Source organism: Berghia stephanieae, chromosome 11 (genome assembly GCF_034508935.2).
Source record: "Berghia stephanieae isolate SIO BIC M18660-M18661 chromosome 11, UCSD_Bste_1.3, whole genome shotgun sequence".
Taxonomy (NCBI): domain Eukaryota; kingdom Metazoa; phylum Mollusca; class Gastropoda; order Nudibranchia; family Aeolidiidae; genus Berghia; species Berghia stephanieae.
Genome location: NC_088370.1, coordinates 18,532,598 through 18,538,701, shown reverse-complemented (window position 1 = coordinate 18,538,701; position 6,104 = coordinate 18,532,598). Strand labels below are relative to the sequence as shown.

The 6,104-nt window shown below is 35.5% G+C and overlaps 1 protein-coding gene across 1 annotated transcript in view; it reads left to right on the top strand.

The window, feature by feature from the left end:
• The first annotated feature begins 4,067 nt into the window (after positions 1 to 4,067).
• The window catches only part of LOC144956714 (dynein axonemal light chain 1-like), a 10,535-nt gene continuing 8,498 nt past the window's right edge, over positions 4,068 to 6,104 (top strand). The window contains exon 1 of the mRNA XM_078887389.1: positions 4,068 to 4,224. The gene's annotated coding sequence lies outside the window, so the exon portion shown is untranslated. The remainder of the gene's footprint in view (positions 4,225 to 6,104) is intronic.

Sequence of the window (6,104 nt, the reverse complement as noted above, 5' to 3'; positions counted from 1 at the left end):
ATAACATAACATATGGTATAGATAGTATGCGCTTGGCGAGGAAGCTCATAACATTGCCATCCGGAAGTATATCGGACCAACACACAAAACTGTGTGTATCTATGAACGTTTAGAGTCGGGTAAATACAGTTCAGTGGGCATTACTCATAAACGCGGATGGCAAAAAACAATAACAAAGACCTGAGTGACGTCATCTTCGAACTATCTATAAACAATAATGGTTACACAATCATGAAGCGAACAGTTTTAAGATGTTCCTGCATTTGGCCGTTAAGAGTGTTTGTGGAATTATCTTATTAATTTTCTTTTCAAACGTTGAGAGTGAAGAATCTAACCCATTTCTCTTTTCCGTTTTAACATAACATAACATAACATAACATAACATAACATAACATAACATAACATAACATAACATAACATAACATAACATAACATAACATAACATAACATAACATAACATAACATAGCATAACATAACATAACATAACATATGGTATAGGGCAAAATAGGATAAAATCCCTTGAATGCCCTTAATATTAATAGTAATGCCATAAATCTATTGATTAAAGATTACAATAATGATACACGTGGTAAAGATAGTATTTCAACTTAAATGTACTCATGTGGTGTACAAACATATATCTTTAACCGTGACATGCAAAGCACACAAACACACACACACACACACACACATACATACATACATACATTCACACACACGCATATAGAAGATAACCATAATAAGGCAACAATGCGTAATATATACATACAAGATTGAAAGCCATGTCAACAGCAGTGCAAACAAGTATTATTCGTCATAATAATATATGAATTTCCCATCATATAACTGTATCTTTTAAAATATCTTTTTCTTATACAGTTTTAACCGGATTATATGTATATATTTTTTAAAGTTTCGGGTTTTAGTCCATCGTGTATTCTAGACTGGATTGGTCTTATTTTATTTTCGATTTTTATTTAACGCACAAGAAATGTAAGTTTTAATTTTCATTTAAGTTATTACTATGATTCTTGTTTAAATTGTCTTAGATTTGTAGCCCCATTGTATTCGCATAGATAATACATACATACATACATACATATATATATATATTATATATATATATATATATGTGTGTGTGTGTGTGTGTGTGTGTGTGTGTGTGTGTGTGTATAATTCATTGAATTCAATTATCTATTTTTTAAATTTCACGTTCCCTTTATAGATAGTATGCGCTTGGCTAAGAAGATCATAACATTGCCATCCGGAAGTATAACGGACCAACACACAAAACTGTGTGTATCCATTAACGTTTATAGTCGGGTTAATACAGTCCAGCGAGTAGTACTCATAAACGCGGATGGCAAAAACCATCAACAAATACCTGATTGACGTCATCTTCGAACTATCTATATTTTGAGTTAAATGTATTGTCGTTAATAGATTTTTACACCTCATTCACGATGAGAAATAAAATAAATAAATCAATCAATACTATGCACAAGGCATGTATCTCCACATGAGTGGGTAGTCGCCGCCCAAGTGGTCAGTTACGCGATTAGTCCGGGTATGTTCGTCCGGTAAGAAAAAACAGAGTCAACACTTGACTAATTTCAATCAAATGTCCATTATCCGTTTCCTAGTCAAAAGAGCTTCGAAAATGAAAGCAACCCCGTTTTTATACCCATTGTGACGTCACAAACTCACGGGAAGAAATAACACACACGAGTGAATGGAACTCACCATGACACCCAAGGTTACCCAGCATGAGAACAATTCATACAACAACTTAATAGATAGAATGCGCTTGGCCAAGGAGTTCACAACATTGCCATCCGGAAGTATAACGGACCAACACACAAACTCTGTGTAACCATGAACTTTTATAGTCTGGTTAATACAGTTTAGTGAGAACAACTCACAAACGCGGATGGCAAAAACCGTAACAAAGACCTGAGTGACGTCATCTGCATACTATCTATAGCTAAACAACAACAAACTGGAACACTGAAACACAACAATAAAAACGTTCCTACAGTATCATTACAATCTACCACCTTAATGAATGTTTACTACGGGAGGACTTCCGTAGTTCCACAGCACTTTTACACCTTTTCCAGAGCAAATAACAATTTTTCAAAGCAAGTACAACGTGTCCAAAACAATTTCGGCGTTATCCAAAGCAAATTCTTTCTAAAAAGAAAAGAAACAAATTCAACTTTAATTTCCAAATCAAATTCGTCACCCCCAGGGGCGTGGCTATATTGGTTGATTTGGTGCCTGGCACCGCATCCATCTTTGAAAAATGGATTACAACATTGAAAAAAAACCCCCAAAAAAACTGAGCAATGGTATATATATACTTCCTCTTACTAATTTGAGTAAGTCTTTTCTTAATGTTTTTCCTTCTTTCTTTTGCATTTACAAATATAGCATGGTTTTAGTCATTTTCTTCTGATTTTGGCACCACCCTATACTGTCACGCATGTCACGCCACTAGTCACCCCTCTTTATCTATAGTCGACGTCACTTAACCAAATTTGAACGTTTTCCAGATCAAATTCACCGTTTCCAGTGCAAATTCAACATCAACAATTTAGGAGGCCTTCCGAAAGCTACTCGTGCTAAGGGAAACAACTCAATAACAAAGACATGAGTGACGTCATCTTCGAACTATCTATAAATTCATAGGGTTAGTTGAGGGAATATTTGAGTTTTTTGCCATCCGCGTTTATGAGTAATGCTCACTGAACTGTATTAACCTGACTATAAACGTTCATGGATAAACACAGTTTTGTGTGTTGGTCCATTATACTTCGTATGGCAATGTTATGAACTTCTTAGCCACGCACATACTATCTATAAAACCTAGTACCTTTAACTAACCCTAATAGGAAAAACAAACACCCTAGCACCTTTGCCTTTAATGCCAAACAATCATTTCCGAGTCAAGTGGTTGACGCCCCTTTTGTTGAGTTTTGGAGCAATGATAATTTGTTGTGGCACGAATTTTGTTGAAAAAGAAAGAAAGAGAGAGAGAGAAAGAGAGAGAGAGAGAGAGAGAGAGAGAGAGAGAGAGAGAGAGAGAGAGAGAGAGAGAGAGAGAGCAACGCTTATTATGAAGGACGAAACATAACGTCTTTAAGACGCTATCACATTATTATTTTTTTTACGGAAACTACCCTGTTACGGCCAAGTAGCTAGGTACTCATTTCACACTTGAGTACGATGAGAGAATGTGAATAAAGACTTTCCAAGGACTCAACTTTGCACCGCCCATACAGGGACTTCAAATCCATCGATGAACAAAGAAGTTTTTGTGCCGTCTGTCCAGATTTAAAGTGATACTTAACCTCCCTTATTCAACCTTTAATAAGAAAAGATAAGATACGATAAGATAAGATAAGCTGCTAGAAGCTGTGGACTGTAAAACAAAAGTGAATATAACAGCTTCAATCAAATGTCTTTCGCAGATTTTTCTTCTTGAGAGAGGACCTACTAAATTTCTCTGTCATAGATCTGGAATTTAGTAATATATCTTTGTTACTATTTTTTGTTGTTGGCTGAACAAGGGTTTTGAACCCGAAACCTGCCATGTTTTGTATTTTTAAATATTTTTTTTTAAGCTGAGAGAGAGAGAGAGAGAGAGAGAGGGAGAGAGAGAGAGAGAGAGAGAGAGAGAGAGAGAGAGAGAGAGAGAGAGGGAGAGAGAGAGAGAGAGAGAGAGTGAGAGAGAAAATAAGTAGGAGTGAAATATATGTTCAATGGTATAGTTATCATATAACGTTATAACAAGTGTAACTAAATGACAAATTGCAATATTTATGGTCAATAAAGATCTATTATTATTATTATTATTATTATTATTATTATTATTATTATTATTATTATTATTATTATTATTATTATTATTATTATTATTATTATTATTTCTGTTTATTACTTCATACAGTTCACAGATTCTAGCAGCCTAGATAGTTTCACTATTCCATACATTTCTTTTCTTTTTTTTTTACAGTTTTGAACCAAACCACAACAAAGCACCGACAATGAACAGATTATGTAGAGGAGTCATTACATTCATTCATTTATTTAAAGTTGTGGTTGAAAAGAAAGAAAGAAAGAAAAGGACAAGAAGTTTCCATTTAATACGTTGATTGGTTGTTGGACATTTTATAATAATTATTATTATTATTTCAAGAAGTTAATTCATTATAGGATAGGTGAGTAGTCCAATGTTTTGAGCACGCCTTTTAATATCATATAGATAGTATGCGCTTGGCTACGAAGCTCATAACATTGCCACCCGGAAGTATAATGGACCAACACACGAAGCTGTGTGTATCCATGAACGTTTATAGTCGGGTTAATACCGTTCAGTGAGCATTACTCATAAACGCGGATGGCAAAAAACAATAAGAAAGACCTGAGTGACGTCATCTTCGAACTATCTATATTGATACGAGACGTAGAAGTAAAAGTAAATGTGTAAATAAAGAACAGAACAACTGTGTATAGATAAAATGCGCTTGGCCAAGGAGTTCACAACATTGCCATCCGGAATTATAACGGACCAACACACAAACTCTGTGTAACCATGAACTTTTATAGTCTGGTTCATACAGTTTAGTGAGAACAACTCACAAACGCGGATGGCAAAAACAATAACAAAGGCCTGAGTGACGTCATCTGCATACTATCTATGGTTTGGTAGCAAGTCTGACCTGTAATCAGATGGTCTGAGGCCGATCTCCAACTGATTTTTTGGGATGTTTTTTTTTTGTTGTTGTATTTTTCTCTCTTGCCTTGTCTGTCACCTTTCATACACACTTGTTCAGTTCTTTATCTTACACCAATGCCTGCTCCTTAATTTCTAAAATTAAAGTGTAAATTAAACGTTGCTGCTTGGAGTTTAAAGAAATCAATAAAAATGTGAAATTTAATGTCTAAGCTTCAATTTAACACACAAAAATATAATGTGAACGTTTCGGGTTTCCCCTTTATTAACAAACAGGATGATTGAAAGAAACACTGCAGACGAATGAGAATGAGATAATTTTATGTGATAATGGCGTTGTTAAAGTGAATAAACAAAAACCAAAAGAGAGCATTTATACAGTAGTAAGCTTAGCAGTCTGAATGAGGCTTGCTGAGAATTGTGTGATTCAGTCATGGTCGATAAGTATAGCTGCTCTCTCCATCCATGTTGTTAATAGGATTCAATAGTCCTAACGTCACTTCCTTCCTAATGACGCATGGTAACTTAGCAACACTGGCTCTAAACTATCGGAACAATGGCGGACGCCCGTATGAATATTTCTCCGGCGAGCATAAAAGCGTATCCAGAGGAAAAAAAAACCATAAATTCGATCATGTTTTGACTTTTACACATTCTGATCACAAGGCATATGAAATGTTCTAGCCAGCATGAAGAATAAAAAGTAATGATTTTCTTTGTTTAGAACCAAGATGGCCGCCGTTGAATCCAATTGTGTGATTCAGTCATGGTCGATAAGTATAGCTGCTGTCTCCATCCATGTTGTAAATTGTTTCCATTCGTCATGGTCCTGGGACAGAGTTTTGAGGCTGTCAAGATCTTGTTGTGACTATAGTACGGAGGGCACTGCAGTATTTCTTAGTTCTTCAGGGATTAATTCGGCCTCATCTGAATCCAGAAATTTCTGATATGTAGAGAGGTCCTGGTTCAGGGTAGTTACTATTGATATTGGTGGTCTCCCTACATATTTGTTGCCATGAAGGAAATATTCTGTCATTGCATATACCGCAATTCAATATCCACTTAACGTGCTCAAAGTCAAAGTCAAAGCGCTGTACAAGAGATTCCTTGCCAAAATCAACACTTAACACGTAGGACAAGATATGATGCCTGTAAGTTATTAACATTTTCCCGACAGATGCAACGCGGTTAACGGTCATGTACTCATTTAACATTACTATGAGTAGGATGAGAGAATGTGAGTAAAGAGCCTTTTCCAATCAAGGACTCAACTATGTTTATCCCGGTTTCTATAGCGTGAACCGGACAATAACAATAATTGCTTTCTACTCTTGGGATAGGACGTAAATGGTACTTTCCACGAGA